This window comes from Meriones unguiculatus, chromosome 7 (genome assembly GCF_030254825.1).
Source record: "Meriones unguiculatus strain TT.TT164.6M chromosome 7, Bangor_MerUng_6.1, whole genome shotgun sequence".
In the NCBI taxonomy this organism is placed as follows: Eukaryota; Metazoa; Chordata; class Mammalia; order Rodentia; family Muridae; genus Meriones; species Meriones unguiculatus.
Window position 1 is genome coordinate 55,091,169 of NC_083355.1, and position 21,748 is coordinate 55,112,916.

Sequence of the window (21,748 nt, forward strand, 5' to 3'; positions counted from 1 at the left end):
ATCTTGTTTTCTCCATCTAGGAGGACTGAGAGTTTTGCGGGGTATAGTAGCCTGGGCTGACATCTGTGTTCTCTTAGGGTCTGCATGATATCTGTCCAGGCCCTTCTGGCTTTCATAGTCTCTGTTGAAAAGTCAGGTGTGATTCTAATGGGTTTGCCATTATATGTTACTTGGCCTTTTTCCCTTGCAGCTTTTAGTATTTTTTCTTTGTTCTGTATACTTACTGTTTTGATTATTATGTGGTGGGAGGATTTTCTTTTCTGGTCAAATTTGTTGGGTGTTCTGTAGGCCTCATGTATTCTAATTGGCCTCTCCTTTAGCTTGGGGAAATTTTCTTCAATGATTTTGTTGAAAATATTTTCTGGGCCTTGGAGAAGGGAGTCTTCTTTTTCCTCTATACCTATTATTCTTAGGTTTTGTCTTTTCATATTGTCTTGCATTTCTTGGACGGTCTGTGTCAGGAATTTTTCGGATTTAACATTTCTTTAACAGATACATCGATTTCTTCCACTGTATCTTCTACACCTGAGATTCTTTCTTCCATCTCTTGTAGTCTGTTGGTTATGCTTACCTCTGTAGTTCCTGTTTTCTTCCCTAGATTCTTCCTTTCCATTATTTCTTCCTTTTGTGTTTTCTTTAATTTTTCCAATTCTATCTTCAGGTCTTGAGTTGTTTTGTTTACTTCCGTCACCTGTCTGATTGTACTTTCCTGTTTTTCTTTTAGTTCCTTCAACTCCATTTCTTTTATGTCATTCAGTGTTTTAAGCATTTCCTTTCTAAAGGCCATAAACCATTTGGCTGCAGCTTCCTCTATTTCTTTACAGATGGCAATATTCTGTTTGAGTTTATCTTCCTCTATGTCTTTACGAATCTTATTTGTTTCCTCTGTTATCATCTTCATGAGCATACTTGTTAGGTCATCTTCTTGGATTTCAGTTATGGTGGGGTGTCCAGGGCTACTTGCCCCTGGGTAACTGGGTTCTGGGGATGCCATATTGCTCTGTCTTTTGTTGCTTGAGCTTTTACACTGGCCTCTACCCATTGTGCTATCTTAGGTGTTTGAAGTTATTTTCTGGTGGTTCCTGGGGATCCTGTGGTGGAGAGAATCCCCTTTGCAGAAAGCTGGTTTTTCCTGAAGGATGTCTTCTCAGGTTTTTGGGTATAGTCCCTAGATGGCTGGTGTTTTTTCAGGAGTTGCTCACCTCAGGGATATAGACCTGAGTGGTAACTGTGGTCTTTGTTAGTCGAGAGGGTTCTCCTCTCACCCAGGGAAGTCCTGAGGGCAGCTGCCCTGTTTCTGGGTTTCTTGTTGTAAATTTAATGATCAGCTGCTGTGACCCAGTTGGACATCAGGCGTGCCTCAACTGTTTGTGCCTGTGCCTGGAGCACAGCTGTGTGATGGCAGCTCAGTCTCTGCCAGCTGTCTGGTGCACAGAAACTGCCTGTGTCTACCTTTGCTGCTTTTGGGAGCCTGAGTGCCTCCCTAAGCTGGGTAATTTTCCGGGGACCTTTTTAGGTTGGGGGTGAGCTGAGTGCTCTGAGATCAGACCCGCCGTTTCTATCTCCAGCGGCGAATCAGGCACGCAGGCAGGCAGGGCTCTGTGCTGGAACCTGGGTCCCTGGCTCTGGCTCCGGGCTGGCTCCTGGGGTGCCCGTGGAACCCACCCGAGTCTTTTCCAGGGGATGTCTGGGTGACCTAAGGCCGGTCCCAATCGTTTCCTGTACCCTGGGGCTATCTCTCGACTGAAAATTCCAGTCTCTGATAGTGTGGTGTACATGGTTCAGTCTGGGACTGTGACCAGAGACACTGGCTTGTGGCTCTGGGCTGGGGCTGGGGCTGGCGGCTGGCAGCCAAGCGTCTGGCGGAACCGGGATTTCTTCCGCGGTTTAGCTGGGTGAGTTAAAAGCTGATTGAATCCCCCACCGTGGGGTATCCTCTCACCTGGGAAACACAATGACTGTGTTTTATGGCCGAGAGTTCTGATTGCTGGTCACTGTGCTGATCCTGCTGTGCTGCTGCTCAGAATGAGAGTCCTCCTGGCACTGCCATCTTGCCCCTCCTCTGGTGTGTTTCTTGTATGAAGCAGAATATTGGATCCTGTTTCTACAACCATTCTGTTAGTCTGTGTTCTTTTGTTGAAGATTTGAGTCCACTGATGTTGATAGAAAATAGTGAACAATGGACATTTGTTCCTTTGATTGTGGAGTTGGTGGTCTAACTGTGATTCACTGATTGTTTTCTTTTCCTTTTTTTTTCAAGTTTTATATATCTTGTATTTTTTAGGGGGGATGTAGTTGTTTTCATTGAATTGGAGTTTTCCATCTAGTATCTTGTGCAGGGTTGGGTTGCCATGTAGATATTGTTTAAGTGTAGTTTTGTTATGGAATATTTTATTTTCTCCATCTATATTGATTGAAAGCTTTTCTGGGTATAGTAGCCTGGGTTAGCATCTGTGGTTTCTTAGAGTCTGTTCTGCCCAGGCCCTTCTTGCTTTCATAGTTTCTGATGCAAAATCTGGTATGATTTTGATATTTCTACCTTTATATGTTACTTGGCCTTTTTCCCTTGCTGCTTTTAATATCTTCTTTGTTAAATTTAGTGTTTTGAATATGATGTGAAGTGAGGAATTTCTTTTCTGGTCTCATCTATTTGGTGTTCTGTAGGCCTCTTGTATGTTTATGGACATCTCTTTCTTTAAGTTGGGAAAGTTTTCTTCTATGTTTTTCTTGAAAACACTTTCTGGACCTTGGAGCCTGGAATCTTCTTTTTCATCAATTCCTATTATTATTAGATTTTGTCTTTTCATGTCATCTTTGATTTCTTGTATGTTTTGTGTTTGGTACTTTTCTGATTTTACTTTTTCTTTGAGAGAAGTATTAATTTCTGCGAGTATATCTTCAGCACCAGAGATTCTCTCTTCCATTTCTTGTATTTTATTGCTGATGCTTACCTTGTGGTTCCTGATCATTTTTCTAAGTTCTCCAGCTCCAGGTTTTCTCAGTTTGTGTTTTCTTTATTGATTCTAATTCTGTTTTTATGCCTTAGAAATTTCCTTCATCTGTTTGAATGTGGATTCCTGTCTTTTGTTTTTGAGGCCTCCATTTTGTTGTTGTTGTTGGTGGTGGTGGTGGTGGTTTTTTCTCTGTATGCCACTAATTGTGCCTCTACTTGTGCCACTATTTGTTTGGCTATATTTGCCTGTGTTTCGAGAAAATTGTTCATTTCCTCTTTCTTCGCCTCCACTTGTGTGGCTAATTCTTTTATAGAGTTTTTCATTCCCTCTTTAACTGACCTCTATTTGTGTGGCTATTTCTCTGAGAGATTTGTTCATTTCCTCTTTATGAGCCTCTAATATCTGGATAAGCATAGCTTTAAAGTCATTTTCCTGAGTTTCTGATGAGTATCCATTGATTTTGGGGGTTGCTGGTGAAGCCATGATGTCCTGAATTTTGTTGGATGTGTCTTTCACCGACCTTTGGCCATTTGCTTCTCTGTAATCTTCACTGTTTTTGCCTGGATTCTGCAGTTCAGATTGGTACTGTCGTTCTCTAGTATCTGGAGAATTCTTAAGAAAGATGAGAGAGGTCCAGTTGTTTCAGCGTTTGTGTTGGTGTTTCAGCTGTGATAGGAAAGTCCGGGGGGCCTTTCCACAGAAGGACAAATGCAGGCCAAGTGTGTGTGTGTGTGTGTGTGTGTGTGTGTGTGTGTGTGCGCATGTGCGTGGAAGTATGCCTTGAAGGACAAGGTGCTAGAGAATGTAGAAGCCTTGAGTGTGCAGGAGGGGCGCTGCCTTGCAGGCACTGAATGGGTTGCTGATGCTGAAGGTGTCACAGATGCTGCTTATGACTGTGGGAGCAATTTGCTTATGCGAATTCCCCAAATACCTCAGTGGCCTACAGGCTACTGGTATTCTGCTCTGACTGGGCTCCAGGAGTTATTTGCCTGAACTCCACTGGTGGACCCACAGAGCTCGGTCTTCAATGTCCCAAAAATCACTCTGTTTCCCACAGTGGATGTGTGGGTGGGAGGGATCTGATGACTGGCTGCTAGCTTAGAAGAACCCTGGATCTGGGGCTCTGCAGGCACTTGAAGGCGCACTCACTCTCTAGCAGGTCAAACAGGCAAGCACTGGGGTTCTCCCTGCTCCCTACTCTCAAGTTTAGACCTGCTGAGTCAAATGTGGGAGGAAGACCTAGGTCAGCTCAGTGGTGCTGCTACCGCCAAACTAAGGAGTCCAGCTGCAGCCACGGAACTGAGAGACCCATCCAGGTGCCTTCTGGCAGGTCCTGGGGAGCCACAACCTAGGTCTATAGACCTAGGTGGCCCAGCCCATGGTGTCCTTGTGTAGTTTGGCGAGTCTGCTGGACTTTGATGGCTGTACAGCCCGCTATCTGCATCTGACGGATTGGGCAGCCCATACAGTCACTGGCTGGGAGGCCCTGTTGGGTCTGTACAGCTGCTCATGGACCCGGGACCAGGAAGGATGGTACCACAGATCTGGGACTCGGAAGAAGGGTACAGCTGGCAGCCGAGACTGAGGAGCCAGGAACCCGGCCTCTGCTGTCTCAGTCCCTAGGCAGTGATTTCTGTCCTGAGAGTCTCTGGCACTGTGAGTAAGCTCTGCTGAGGAGGAGGGAGGCCCAAAAAAGGGAGGTGCAAGGGGTTCAAAAGTTTTCCACTGTCTTTTCCCAGAGAAGTCTGAGGGTGACCTGAATCCAAGGGACTCAGCTCATGTGATATCCCTTCTTGCTCAGGAAGCTTCAATATCAATTTTCTAGCTTTAGCTTCCTCTCCACTCACCAATTTTGGGGTTTCATATCCTCTGCCTCTCAGATACTGTGTGTGCTGGTCGCCACCATCTGGGATCTCCTTTTCAATACTTTTTAAGATCTTACCCTAGGTGTCTGGGCTAGCTAGTGTCTGGATTTTTGTTGTCCAAGCATTATCAGGTGTGGGTTCTATCTCATGGAGTGTGTCTTAAGTCAAATCAGACAATGGTTGTTTATGCCCACAAACTTTGTGCCACCATTGCCCTAGCATATTTTATAGGCAGGATAGCATTAAAAATCAAAGGTGTTGTAGCTGAGTTGGTATGTGTAGTTCTTTTTTGGTAGCTTCCAGAGTATCATTATATACTAAATACAGTAGCTATAGACAGGAATGTTCTATGTAGGCACAGGCTGGAATTCTTGTCTCATAAGTTGTGTGAGTTTTGTTTTCAACAATAGAATCTTGCTGTCAGTTTGATGAGAGCAACACATAGTCTTGTCAATAGCCTTGTTTGCTTGGAGATTTTTATGGAACCCTTCTAGCCAAAAACTCATTTGGATACAACTTAGTCCCAATACTGAAAGTTTTCTTTGGTGACAAGAGATGGCAAGCTTGGACTCTGTCATCTCCAATATTTGGATACTTCATTAGGATTAATTTCATATATTTTAGGAATTTTCCACTGCACTAAGCTTCCATAGTATCCCTCAAATGCTTTTCAATTCTTCCTGTTTCCCCATATTCTATCCCCCAGTCCCATCACCACCATCCTGTCATTACCATCCTTCACCCCTGACCCCTGTCCATAAAAAAAAACAATTCTATTTCCGCATCCCATGGAAAGCCATGTGTCTCCCCTAATTCCTTTCTCTATACCTAGCCCCTCAGGGTTTATGAACTGTATCTTGGTTATCATTTATTTAATGGTTAATCTGTACTTATAAAAAATACACTCCATCTTTATCTTTCTGGGTTTGGCATATCTCAGTCGAGATTATTTTTTTCTTTTTCCATCTGTTTGCCTGAAAATGTCGTGTATTTTTTTAACAGTTGAGAAATACCCCATTGTGTAAATGTACCATATTTTCTTCATCCATTGTTCTGTTGAGAGATGTCTAGATTATTTTCAATTTCTAGCTATTACAAATAGAGGAGTATTTCTTACTGGATTACTCCCCACAGCTTGATTACCCTGCTTCACTGAACACGAGGGCCAGTACTCCCCACAATGGGCTGGGCTATACCTTATAAATCATTAATTAAGAAAATACCGTGCAGACCTAATTTCATGGAAGGCTTTTCTCAGTTGAGGTTTCTTCCTCTCATATGACTCTAGCTTGTCAAACTGACATTAAACGAGTCAGCACCACTGGTATAGGGACTTAAGTATAACAGTGACCAAACCTATTCACAACCTAAAAACTTATAATAAGCCATTGAATATCAAGATAAAGTAACAATGAGACTCAAATTATCTCAACTGTAGGCTGCTACAAAATAATAATAATAAAAGATTTTTTTATTATAAATGGGAAGAACCAGGACACAGTTACAATCAGATCAAAGCAAAACTAAAATCCAACAGCATAAATAGTTCAGTATCTGATGTCTTGGTCTTATTCATGCTCTTCTGGGCTCCAAAGGTCTTGGGAAACTCCACCTCTTTGGTTTTGCCATTCACAGCACACAAAGCTTGTCTTGTAGGCTCAGGACAGCTCCATTTCAGACCTATTGCTGTTCTTAGTGGTCACAATCCCAGCAACCTCAATATTTTGAAGTTTACACTACAACTAATGGACTTTTACACTTTTACCAATGGACTCCTGGACTCACTTTAGGGATCTGAATGATGCAAAATTTTAGCTCTTTTCTATGACCCCTCCTATATTGAAAATTAGTATCATATGGGAGATTTTATATATTACTAGTTGTGTTACCAGCCTGAGAGTCATCCTTGGTCACCTCTGCAAGACAGTTTATATGTGCTAATTCTAATATATATATTCCACAATACTTTTGCTTCAATTTCGCTGGTATATATTTTATTATATAAGAGGATGACTAGACTAATACTGTATTCCTTTATTTTGTTTAAATATCTCTGGTCAAATTTGAAGTGGATTTCTGATTGCTCTTACTCAGTTCTCTAGTGCCTTATATCAACTAACAAGGTTGAGTTCTCTTCATCAGCAATGTACTTGCCTTTTCTCTTTTAAGGAATAAAGTTTTGGTTTGGCTCATAGTTCAGTGGTGCAGTGAGTGCTTGAGAGTGCTAGTAACATTGCATCTGTTGCATTGTAGCAAAACAAAATGATCCCACGATCAACAATGAATGCTTAAACCTAGGTATTTCATCTCCCTCTCCATATTAAAAAAAAATCAAGAACGTGACTACATTTTCACCATGTTCCCTCTACTCTCTTGCCTCCAGTTCCTTCCAGATTCTTCTCATTCAAAAAGTGATGTTGTTTCTCATTGTTGTTACCTATATGAGTTAATATATAAGTACAAGTTGCTGAGTCCATTTAGTATATATGTAAGTAGTTTAGTGGTGAATATTGTGCTGGATAACCAATTAGGAAGCTTAATTAAGGAGAAAGACTGACTGACCTCTATCAGCAACCATTAATTGTCTCTAGATCTTTATTTGTGGTGCTATTTTGTGATAGTTCCTTCTCCATGTTGACATGCCCACTGATACTCTCACTTCTCAAGTCTTGTTTAGGGAAACATTGCTGAGATTTTATGGGTGTAGCTTACTTATTATGTAAAGTCACATCTTCCATAGTGGTCCTCTGGTTCTTACTATCTTTCCCATGCCTGCTTCTGCAATGTTCCCCAAGCCTTAGGTGTAGGGATGGTGTTATAAAGGTATACATTGGAACTTGGTTCCCCACAATTAAAAACTAAATATTCTCAATTCAAATAGCGCAAAATAGCTCTGCTTGCTTCCAAAGATTCATAAAGTAAGAGTCCATTGTCTTAATGTTTTTTAGATTTCCCATTTTCCAAGCTCTCGCCAAACAGCTCCATGGGATGGCTTTTCCAACCCCAAACTCCAAAAACTTCTCCAAAAGAGCATCATCAGCTCTGCCACAGCAGTACCGTAGAATTCTGGAACCAAGTTCTGTCCTATTTTGGTTTTTGTTGTTGTGATAAAACACAGACCAAAAACAACTTGTGGAGGAGTGGGTGTATTTCATCATGTAGTTAAAGTCATCATGAAGGCAAGTCAGAGCAATAATGCAAGCAGGAGCAGAGGCAGGAACAGTAACAGAAAGCTGCTTACTGGCTTGCTCTCCATGCCTTGGTCAGTCTGTTTTCATAGACACCTCAGTACCATCTGCAGAGGGGGCAGGCACCTTTTTCAGTGCCCACTTCATCATTCACTAATCAAGAAATGCCCCACAGATTTGCAGATAGTCCAGTTTGATGGAGGCTTTTTCTCAGTTGTGGTTCTGTCCTTGCATGTAACTCTAGCTTATGTTGGGCTGGCAAAACCTAGCCAGCACACTAAATTAATGTGTTGTTTCTATAAGTAAGTACATTCCATGGTGTTCATGCAATAACGAAATCACTTAATGATAAATTGTTTAGAATATATCTAAGTGACACATGCCTGAGTGTGTGTGTGTGCCTGCCTGTGTGTGTGTGTATTTTCAAACCCACCAACTTGTAGTGAATGCCAAGCTAAGATATACCTACGCTGTAATGTATAACCTTCTAGCTCTTTTCTGAACGTTAACTTTCATTTAGATGTCATGGAATATGGTTACATCACACTGTTCCTTTAGGTTAGTTTTTGCTAACAAGTCACAAATTGAATGGAATAAGTGATTCCAGGTGACCAAATTGTGTTTGATGCAGGTAGATAATTTCTAACTTAAATCTATAGTAGTTGAGAAAACATAGATTATCATTTTATACAAAACCTATGTCAAGTTTTCTTTGTGTGCTATTTTGCTTATTTAAAGCTAAGCCTTTAGCCTTAGCTCTCATTTAGATTTCTAATACAGGTAATTTTTTTATGCAGACACCAGGCATATATATTTGTTTACTACAGGATAAATTGGTTTCTTTTAAAAAGTTGCAGGAGTTTGTGTTTTATATTGTTATAGCTTTAGGTATAGCCCTGCATTGCAGAATAGCCAAACCCAACTCCAATGGAAATAATTGGAAGACTGGCTGATAATAAAATTACCATGTCTGGCATGAGCCTCACACAGTTCTGTCTGGACAGTAGTGATACATTAGCCTTATCAGAGGGAAGTTACATGTACATGCCGATCTGTACTATTTTTTAGTAAATTTAAAAATAAACTATGTGATTTGGTGAATATTTCTTTATTTTACAATCATTGTTGAAAGTGAGCTATGTGGGAATTATTAGATTATCAGAAAGTTGCACACCTCAGCATCCTCTGGGCACACTTTACTAAATACAGTACTCTCATAACTACTACAGTGAGAACTGACACTTCCTTCTATTGAAATTGTCCATAATTTTTTATCTCTTGAGACTGGTTGAATATTAGAGGTAACAGTGAGTTCTACATTTTTACTTTATCAGTAATGGAGCAACTGACTTGGATCTCATTATTTTGATTCCCATGTCTGGAACTGTGTAATAAGGACACACAGACTATTTGAAATAGTGATTATTTCTGTTAAGACCAGCTGTTAAAGTTATACTAAATAAATGATGGGTGATAGCATAAGTCTTGCAATGTTTTCTGACTAGAAAAAAATCTCTAGGTTAATCATATTAATTAACTTCATCTCATAAGTTCTTTCTGTAAAAGGATTGTTGCTGTACTCATGCTTTGAACACAGCAATATTTCAATAGCTATCATCTGCTTTGCTGAATTGAAGAACCAATAAAACTGCTGTAATGGTTTTAAAGAAACCTCTGGAATAGTTGTGGGGGTTAGCAGACATGCATCAATGTAAAACAGAAATGAGAAAATGGTTTCTCCAACATTGCTGATTTGGGGAAATAAGAAAAAAAAAGCTTTAGTTTAAGAAATTTTGTCATTTTGTGAAGAGTCATAACAAAAGATTTCTTTAGAACCATTAATACTGGGTATGTAATTGTCACATGGTTATAGTTACTAAAGAGGAATTTTTAATTGCTTTGTTCAGGAACTATGAAACATTTTACTGCTGTTACTTCATTTAAGCCTCAAGGTCTCTTTTCAGAGGCCCTCCTTTCAGTGAATAGCTTTGAGATACATATTAGTCATGTTACAACCTCAGAGTTTATCTGTAAGTTATTTATTAGTGTATACTAAAGCCTGGTTTTTATATCTCAAATGTCTTAGAAAGAGGCTAATTATTTTACAAGGGATTAAGGGGAATTACAGATGTGGCTACCTATATAAGACCTGCACACACACAAACAACCAGACCATGTCTATATAGTGAGTTCCTGTCCAACATAATGAAACTGTGTCTCAAAACAAGAACAAAAATGATGTGGGGAAATGCTTAGGAAGAACGAAGTACATAGCAAGACTAGACAAGGGATAAGAGAGAGCAGTGTGAATATGATGACAATACATTCTATCCATGTTAACTCTCAAAGATACCTGTTTCCAAAGAGTAGATGATGGTGTGTTATGTGAGACTATTTTTATAATATTGAAATTTTCTCTTAAAGAGAAGTCCAATGTCCATCCCATTTGTCTTTCTAAGTGAGGATTGATCATCTTGTCCCGAGTCCTCTTTCTTGTTTATCTTATTTAGGTGTATAGCTTTCAGTATATTTATCCTATCTTATAGGTCTATATAGTGAGTATATACCATGTGTGTCTTTCTGCTTTTGGGATACCTCATTCAGGATTGTCATTTCTAGGTCTGACTGAAAGAGGACCCGGGGTAAGATGATCAATCCTCACTTAGAAAGACAAATGTGATGGACATTGGAAAAAAACAAGTAACAGGACAGGAGCCTACCACAGAGGGCCTCTGAAAGACTCTACCTAACAGTGTATCAAAACAGATATTAATACTCATAACCAAACCTTTGGCAGAGTGCAGGGAATCATATGAAATAAGGGGGAGTTGGTAAGACCTGGAGAGGACAGGAGCTCCACAAGGACCAAATATATCTGGGCACAGGGGTCTTTCATGAGACTGTTTCTCCAACCAAGGACCAAGTATGAATAAAACCTAGAACCCCTGCTCAGATATAGCCTATGGTAGCTCAGTATCCTAGTGGGTTCTCTAGTAATGGGAACAGGGACTATTTCTGACATGAACTCAATGGCTAGCTCTTTGATACCCTCCCCCACCCCTGAGGGAGGAGCAGCCTTGTTAGGCCACAGAGGAGGACATTGCAGCCAGTCCTGAAGAGACCTTATAAGCTAGGGTCAGTTGGAAGGGGAGGAGGTCCTCCCCTATCAGCAGACAGGGAAGAGATGAATGAGAAAGAGTGGGATTTGGAGGGAATGAGTGAGGGGGCTACAGCTGGGATACAAAGTAAATAACCTGTGATTAATATAAAAAATAAAAATTATTATAAAAAATGTATCCACATTTGGATTAGTAGTTATTTACAGTTCTCCAGGCATCAACTCTGACCAAAAAAAAAAAAAAAAAAAGAAGATCGTGAGAAGAGTGTTGAAAATGTTGATTTCAAATGGCCAATAGCTGCAGACTATGCTATTAATTCTAAAAGATGTAATTGTGTGAAAAAAATAAAGCTTGGTAGTTAAAGATTTGGACTGAGCAAACAGTAACAAGTATATCAACAAATATTTCTTGCATAGTTGTATATTTCTAATATCGATTAGTAGATCAAGCTATTGATATTAATATAAATATGGGTTTTACAGAGAAATCCCCAGGGATCTCAGTGATATGCTTTCTAGAAACATGTCATCATGGTCTTATTATTTGTTAAGGTAGAGAGAAATATTAAGACAATTTTTTTTCTCCTTTGAAAATATCCCGATATGGATAGCTAAAACAATCCTGTACAATAAAAGAACTTCTGGAGGTATCAATATCCTTAATTTCGAGCTGTACTGCAGAGCAATAGCAAAAAAACACTGCATGGCATTAGCATAAAACAGGCAGGTAGATCGATGGAATGGAAACTTATTTTTATGTACAAGGAATATGTGCTTCTACATGCAGAAGAGTGAGAGATAAGAGGGGAAACAATGCTAAGAGGTACCAGTACCTGTCAGTGAGCTGTGCTCTGTCCCCTGAGGTCCATTGTCAAGTCCACTGCTCTGCCTGTTAAGTACCCCTTGGACACAGCCAGCAGCCGTGAACTGTACTCTGAGCTCTGTTGTCTAGCCCACAGTTTTGCTGTCTTCCTGAAGGCTTGCCAAACCCCAGCAACAAGGAATACCCCTGGCCCTACCAATCACCTTTCTTTTAGGTCCCCTTAAAGCATATCCAACAATGGTAAACCACACCTGCTCCCCAACACTCTATTTTCCACCCCACAACTTTGCCTGTATTACTGGTGGCCAGCCAACACCAGGAACATCCAGATGACTAAGGGTCAACATAAGAACACAATCAACAAGAGCCAGGACAATATGGCACCACCAGAGCCCAGCTATCCTACTACAGCAAGCCCTGAATATCCTAAAATAGCCTAAGCACAGAAGATGACCTTAAAATCAATGTCATAAAGATGGTAGAGACCTTAAAGAGGAAATGAATAAATCCTTTAAAAAATACAGGAAAATACAATCAAGCAGGTGAAAGAAATAAAATTGTTAATGAAACAGAAACTGAGGGAAGCATGGACATGAAAAACCTAAAGAAGAGAACATAAACTATATATACAAGAGATGGAAGTGAGACTCTCATGTGTAGAAAATCAAAGAATTTAATATTTTGGTGAAATAAAATGTTAAATCCAAAATGTTTCACACACACATACACACACACACACACACACATACACACAAATCCAAGAAATTAGGGACACTATGAAAAGACCAAACCTAAGAATAATAGGAATAGAATAAAGAGAAGACATCCAGGTCCAAGGTTCAGAAATTATTTTCAACAAAATAATGGAAAAAATTCCCTAACCTAAAGAAATAGATGCCTATAAATGTACAAGAAGCTTACAGAACACAGAATAGATTGAACCCAAAAAGAAAATCCTTCTGCCACATAATAATCAAAAGACTAAATGCACAAAATAAACAACAAATATTAAAAGCTGCAAGGCAAAAAGGCCATGTAACGTATAAAAGCATACATATTAAAATGACTTCTAACAAATGAGACCAAAGCAATACTAAAGGAAGAAATCGAAGTATCAGTATTTTCAGATGATATGATAGTATACATAAGTGACCTTCAAAGTTCTGCCAGTGAACTCCAACAGCTGACAAACATCTTCAGCAAAGTGGCTGGATACAAAATTAACTCAAATATTAGTAACCTTCCTTTATAAGAATGATAACCAGGCTGATAAAGAAATTAGGGATATAACACCCTTCACAATAGCCCAAATAATACAAAATATCTTGGGGTACCTCTAACCAAACAAGTTAAAAACCTGCATGACAAAAAGTTCAAGTCTTCAAAGAACAAAATTGAAGAAGATAGCAGAAGCTGGATGTCCCGTGCTCATGGATCAGTAGGATAAGCATAGTAAAAATGGCAACTTACCAACTACTATCTGTGGATTCAATGCAATTCCCATCAAAATTCCAATACTATACATTACAAATCTTGAAACAACAATACTCAACTTCACATGAAAAATAAAAAAAAAAAAAACAATCCTGTACAGTAAAAGATCTTCAGGAGGTATCACTATTACTTATCTTTTTTTATTTTTATTTTTTACTATTCCTTATTTTAAACTGTAGTACAGAGCAATAGTAATAAAAATCTCATGATATTGGAACAGAAATAGACATATTGATCAACAGAATCTATTTAAAGACCCATAACTAAACCAACATAACTGTGGACACTTGATTTTTACAAAAAAAAAAAAAAAAGAAAGAAAGAAAAAGAAAAAAAGAAAGAAAAAAGAAACAATGGAAAAACAGAACGCATCTTCAATAAATAGTGCTGGTGATGTATCACAATGTCTGCATGTAGAAGAATGCAAATAGAAGCGGGGCAAGATGGTGGCGCCGGGGCGACTCTTATTCTGACCAGCAGCACAGCAGGATCCGCACAGTGACCAGCAATCAGAACTCGAGGCCAGAAAACACAAGTGATTGTGTTTCCCAGGTGAGAGGATACCCCATGGTGGGGGATTCAATCAGCTTTAACTCACCCAGCTAAACCACAGAAGAGATCCCTGGTCTGCCAGGCACTTGGTCGCCAGCCCAGAGCCACACACCAGCATGCTCTGGTCACTGTCCCAGACTGAACTGTGGGCACCACAACATCACAGACTGGAATTTCCAGTCGAGAGATAACCCTGCGGTGCAGGAAATGATTGGGACCGACCTTAGGTCACCCAGACATCCCCTGGAAAAGACTCGGGTTCCGCAGGTGCCCCAGGAGCCAGCCCAGAGCCAGACCTGGGGACCCAGGCACCAGCACAGAGTCCTGCCTGCATGCCTGACTCACTGCCCCAGATAGAGCTGTGGGCCCAGGACACCAGAGACTGAGTTTCACTGTTGGGTGCAAACCCACAGGCAGGGAATCGGCTGGTCTGATCTCAGAGCACTCAGCCGACACCCCCACCCCGTAAAGGTCTCAGGAAAAATTACCCAGTTTAGGCAGACGCCCAGGCTCCCAAAGGCCAGAAAGGCAGAGCCACGCACATCTGTGCCTGCAGGTTCTACTCACCATCCCAGACAGAATGGCAGTCCCCAAGCAAAGACTGGGTATCCCTGTCAGGAGGAAACTCCACAGCAAGGAGATCATCAGGTCTAATGCTCAGGAACCCAGCACTAAAAGACTTTCTGAATTCATGCCGACTCTAGGCTCTAGCCTTCTACTACAGGCAGGAGTGCTGTGCTCAGCCACCATTATTGAGTACCGCTAGGGCACTGGGGCACACAGCTACATCCTCAGACCTACAAAAGCCAGAGAGCCATTACAGCAGCCCTCAGATGCTGTGCCAAGGATCAACCAGTTATCCCTAGCTAGACTGACAAAACTGTGGGAATCCCTGGTCCTTCAAGAGGGCTGCACCCAAAAATTACACCTTAAGAGCAACAGCTGCTGGTCACTAAATTCAGAGCAAGAAACCCAGCAGCAGGACATCCATCACCGGGACTTCTCCTGATGAGAGGAGAGCCTTCCTGAATACCACAGTTACCATACAGGTCCATACACCTGAAGTGAACTGTGACAATTCCTGAGATGCACCACTATTCAGTTGACCATACCCAAAAAGCAGAGAAGGATTCTCACTGCCCCAGGACTCAGCAGGCACCACAAATTAACAGACAACACCTGAGACAGAGAGATGGGTAGAGGCTAGCGAAAAAGCACAACCAACAATAGGCAAAACAACATGGCATCCCCAGAACTCAGTTATCCAGGGGCAAGTAGACCTGGACACCCTAACATAAGTGAAATTCAAGAAGATGACCTTACATCTATGCTAATGAAGAGGTTAATGGAGGAAGTAAAAAATGCGTAAAGAATTAGGGGAAGATATAATAAAACAGATTATGGTCATCCGTAAAAAATACAGGAAGATGCAGCCAAACAGTCTGTGTCACTGAAAGAAATAAAAGAAACAGAGGAACGTTCAAACAAACAGCTGAAGGAATTGAAGGATAAACAGGAAAATACAGTCAAACAGGTAAAGGAAATCAACAAAACGGTTCAAGATCTGAAGATAGAATTGGAAGAATTAAAGAAAACACAAACAGAGGAAATCAGAGAGAGAGAACCTAGGAAAGAAAACAGGAACTACAGAGGTAAGCATAACCAACAGACTACAAGGGATGGAAGAAAGAAACTCAGGTGTGGAAGATATAATAGAAGAAATCAATGTATCCCTCAAAGAAAATAATAAATCTAAAAAATTCCTGACACAGACCATCCAAGAAATCTAAGACAACATAAAAAGACAAAACCTAAGAATAATAGGAATAGAGGAAAAAGAAGATTCCCTCTTCCAAGGCCCAGAAAATATTTTCAACAAAATCATTGAAGAAAATTTCCCCAACTTAAAGGGGAAGCCTATAAAAATACAAGCAGCCTACAGAACACCTAATAAATTAGACCAGAAAAGAAAATCCTGCCGTCACATAATAATGAAAACAGTAAGTATACAGAACAAAGAAAAAATACTAAAAGCTGCAAGGGAAAAAGGGAAAAAGGCTAAGTAACATATAATGGCAAACCCATCAGAATCACACCTGATTTCTCAACAGAAACTATGAAAGCCAGAAGAGCATGGATAGATATCATGCAGAGCCTAAGAGAACACAGATGTCAGCCTTGGCTACTGTAACCAGCAAAACTCTCAGTCCTCATAGACGGAGAAAACAAGATATTCAACGACAAAAACAAATTTCAACAATACCTATACACAAATCCAGATTTACAGAAGATACTACAAGGAAAAATACAACCCAAAAAAACTAACTACTTTCACGAAATCATAGGAAATAAATAACCTCACTACACAGTAAAACAAAAGTAGCCAAACACAGAAACACACTACCACAGCCAACATCAATATAAAAGGATCTAACAGCCACTGGTCATTAATCTCCCTCAACATCAATGGACTCAATTCTCCAATAAAAAGACACAGACTAACAGAATGGATGCATAAACAAGACCCAACAATCTGTTGTATACAAGAAACACACCTAAGTCACAAAGATAGACATTACCTGAGAATAAGGGCTGGAAGATGGTTTTCCAAGCAAATAGACCCAAGAAGCAAGCAGGAATAGCCATCCTAATATCTAATAAAGTAGATTTTCAACCAAAATCAATCAAAAGAAACAGAGAAGGACACTTCATACTCATCAAGGGAAAAATCCACCAGGAAGATATCACAATCTTGAATATCGATGCCCCAAATGCAATGGCACCCACATTTGTAAAAGAAACTTTAAAAAAACTTAAACCACACATAGACCCCCACACATTAATAGTGGGAGACTTCAACACCCCACTCTCAAAAAAGGACAGGTCAACAAAACAGAAATTAAACAAAGAAACAATAACTCTGACAGAGGTCATGAATCAAATGGACCTCACAGACATCTACAGAAACTTTCACCCAAACTCAAAAGAATTTACCTTCTTCTCAGCACCTCATGGAACCTTTTCCAAAATAGACCATATAGTTGATCACAAAGAAAGCCTAAACAGATACAAGAAGATTGAAATAATCCCTTGTATCCTATCTGATCACCATGGACTAAAACTGGACCTCAATGACAAAAATAGCAAAAGGCCTACACACACATGGAAACTGAACAACTTGCTTCTAAATGACATTGGGTCAGAGAAGAAATAAAGAAAGAAATTAAAGAGTTCCTAGAATTCAGTGAAAGTGAAGGCACAACATACCCAAACTTATGGGACAAAATGAAAGCAGTGCTAAGAGGAAAGTTCATAGCACTAAGTGTCCTCAAAAAAAAATTCGAAACATCTCATGCAAGCAACTTAATGGCTCACTTAAGAGCCCTAGAAAAAAAAGAATCAGACACACCAAAGAGGAATAGACAGCTGGAAATAATCAAACTCAGGGCTAAAATCAATAAATTAGAAACAAATAAATCAATTCAAAGTTTCAATGAAACCAAGAGCTGGTTCTTTGAGAAAATCAACAAGATAGACAAACCCTTAGCCAAACTAACTAAAAGGCAGAGAGAAACTATCCAAATAAAAAAAAAATCAGAAATGAAAAGGGGGACATAACCACAGACACTGAAGAAATCCAAATGGTAATTAGGTCTTACTTCCAAAGTCTATATGCCACAAAATTTGGAAATCTAAATAAAATGGACAATTTTCTTGACCGATTCTACATGCCAAAGCTGAATCAAGACCAGGTAAACCAATTAAATAGTCCTATATCTCCTAAGGAATTAGAAGCTGTCATTAAAAGTCTACCTTGCAAAAAAAAGCCCAGGGTCAGACAGTTTCAGCGCCGAATTTTACCAGACCTTCAAAGAAGAGCTAACACCAATACTCTTTGAAATATTCCACAAGAAAGAATACCAAACTCATTCTCTGAAGCCACAGTCACCTTGGTACCTAAACCTCACAAAGAAGCAAAAAAAAGAGAGAATTTCAGGCCAATCTCCCTCATGAACATTGATGCAAAAAATACTCAACAAAATACTTGCAAACCGAATCCAAGAACACATCAAAGACATCATCCACTACGACCAAGTAGGCTTTATCCTAGGCATGCAGGGGTGGTTCAATATACTGAAATCCATCAATGTGATCTACCACATAAACAAACTGAAGGAGAAAAACCACATGATCATCTCCTTAGATGCTGAAAAGGCATTTGACTAAATCCACATCCATTCAAGTATTGGAGAGATCAGGGATACAAGGCACATTCCTGAACATAGTAAAGGTGATATACAGAAAGCCTATAGCCCACATCAAACTCAATGGAGAGAAACTTAAATCATTCCCACTGAAATCAGGGACAAGGCAAGGTTATCAACTCTCTCCCTATCTTTTCAACATTGTTCTTGAAGTCCTAGCTAGAGCAATAAGACAATTGAAGGAGATCAAGGAGATAGAAATCGGAAAGGAAGAAGTCAAATTATCACTATTTGCAAATGATATGATAGTATAGCTGAGTGACCCCAAAAACTCTACCAGGGAACTCCTACAGCTGATTCACACCTTCAGCAAAGTGGCTGGATACAAAATTATCTAAAAAAAAAAAAAAATCAGTAGCCTTCCTGCATAGAAAGGACAAAAGGGCCGAGAAAGAAATTAGGGAAATAACACCCTTCACAATAGCCACAAAGGACATAAAAGTACCTTGGTGTGAACCTAACCAAGCAATTAAAAGACTTGTATGAAAAAAATTTCCAGTCTCTGAAGAAACAATTAGAAGAAGATATCAGAAGATGGAAAGATCTCCCATGCTCATGGCTTGGCAGGATTAACATTGTAAAAATGGCCATCCTACCAAAAGCAATCTACAGATTCAATGCAATGCCCATCAAATTACCAACACAATTCTTTACAGACCTTGAAAGAAAAATTCTCACCTTCATATGGAACAAGAAACCCAGAATTGCTAAAACAATTCTCTTCAGTAAAAGATCTTCAGGAGGTATCGCCATCCCTGATCTCAAGCTGTACTATAGAGCAACAATACTAAAAACTGCATAGGACTGGCATAGAAACGGACTAGTGGATCAATGGAATTGAATAGAAGACCCTGACATAAATCCACACACTTATGGACACCGAATATTTGACAAAGATGCCATATCCATTCAATGAAAAAAAGACAGCATCTTCAACAAATGGTGCTGGTCTAACTGGATGTCTACATGTAGAAAAATGAAAATATATCTATACTAATCACCCTGCACAAAACTAAAGTCCAAGTGGATCAAAGACCTCAACATAAAACTAGACACACTAAACTGCTTAGAAGAAAAACTGGGGAATACCCTTTTACTCATTGGCACAGGAGACAACTTCCTGAACAGAACACCAACAGCACAGGCTCTAAGAGCAACAATTAATAAATGGGACCTCATGAAACTGAAAAGCTTCTGTAAAGCAAAGGATTCTGTACTCAGAACAAAATGAGAATCTACAGATTGGGAAAAGATCTTCACCAACCCTGTATCTGAAAGAGAGCTAATATCCAGTATATATAAAGAACTAAAGAAGTTAAACAGCAAAAAAATCAGGTAATCCAATTAAAAAATGGGGTACAGAGCTAAACAGAGAATTCTCTGCAGAGGAATATCGAATGGCAGAGAAACACTTAAAGAAATGCTAAACCTCATTAGCCATCAGGAAAATGCAAATCAAAACAACCCTAAGATTTCACCTCACACCCATCAGAATGGCTAAGATCAAAAACTCAAGAGACAACACATGCTGGAGAGGTTGTGGAGAAAGAGGAACCCTCCTCCACTGCTGTTGGGAGTGTAAACTTGTACAACCACTCTGGAAAGCAATCTGGCACTTCCTCAGACAACTAGGAATAGCGCTTCCTCAAGATCCAGCTATACCACTCCTAGGCATATATCCAAAAAGATTCTCAAGTACACAATAAGGACATTTGCTCAACCATGTTTGTAGCAACCTTATTTGTAATAGCCAGAAGCTGGAAACATCCCAGCTGCCCCTTAGGGGAGTAATGGATACACAAATTGAAGTACTTCTACACGATGGAATATTACTCAGCAATAAAAAACAAGGAAATCATTAAATTTGCAGGTAAATGGTGGGATCTGGAAAAGATCATCCTGAGTGAGCTATCCCAGATGCAGAAAGATCCACACAGTATATACTCACTCATATAGACATATAATATAGGATAAACCTACTAAAATCTGTACACCTAAAGAAACTAATCAAGAGGGAGGACTCTTGCTAAAATGCTCAATTCCTATCCAGAAAGGCAAAGAGGCTGGACACCAGAAGGAGAAAAGATGGAACAAGTCAGGAGCCTGACACAGAGGATCTCTGAAAAGCTCTGCCCTTTGTAGATGTAGATGCTGAGACTTATGGGCAACCTTTGGGCAGAGTGCAGGGAATCTTATGAAAGAAGTGGGAAATAGTAAGATCTGCAGAGGACAGGAACTCCATAAGGAGAGCAACAGAACCAAAAATTCTGAGCACAGGGGTCTTTCCTGAGACTGCTATTCCAACCAAGGTCTATGCATGGAGATAACCTATGACCCCTGCACAGATGTAGCCCATGGAAGTTCAGGATCCAAGTGGGTTCCATTGTGATAGGAACAGGGACTGTCTCTGACATGAACTGATTGGTCTGCTCTTTAATTACCTCACCCTGAAGGGGAAGCAGCATTACCAGGCCACAGAAACAGGACAAGGCAGCCACTCCTGATGAGACCTAATTGAGTAGGATCAGAAGGAAGGAAAAGAAGTCCTCCCCTATCAGTGGACTTGGGAAGGGGCATGAGTACAGAGGGTGGAGGAAGGGAGGGATTGGGATGGGAGGAGGGAGGGAACCACAGGGGGTATACAAAGTGAGTAAAGTGTAATTAAGAAAGAAAAATAGATCACTGATGGTACGGCCCGCCCAATCCCACAGTGACAGAGAATACGCTATATACTCACCAAAACCAGGCAGAAACATCATACAACCTGGACACACCAGGCACTAGGCCTCCAAAGCTTGGAGAGCACAACGAAGAGACCCCAGAACTTCCCAGAAAGCAGCCGGACTAGCGACCCAGTCTCCAGTTACAGCGGGACTTGGCCACAGAGCAGCACTGAACTGGCGGGGCACCACAGCCCTCCAGTTTAAGACTAACCAGGGCCAAACCAGAGAACAGAGAGCCTGGTTACCCCATCCCTGCTGAAGTGACCACCCTGAAATCTCCAGCTGCAGCAAGACCTCAGAACCTGGCAGTGACAGCAGCACAGAACTGGCAGAGCACATCAAAGAAGCAGGGCCAAACCAGAGAGCAGAGAGCCCCGGATACCAAGATCTCTGCCAAGAGACCTGCCTGTAAGTGAGTGCACCCTTGAGAATCTGCCATTCCCCAGATCCTGGGTACTTCTAAATCAGAAGCCAGGCATCGAACCCCCCTCCCACCCACATACCCACTTTGGGAAACAGAGGGGCACTAGGGACATTGAAGTTCCTGCCCTGTGGGCCTGATTGAGGAGTTAAGACAGTTAATGCCAGAAATTGTGCTGCGATCATCATTAGCGCCTGCGACATATACAGTGCAGAGTCCCTCCCACACACTCAAGGGTTCAACATTAGCCATCACTCTATCCCTCGAGAAACTCATCCACGCACACTTATGCACACAGGCGCACACACGCTTGCATTTGCCCCGTTTGTGCCTGCATGCTTTCCT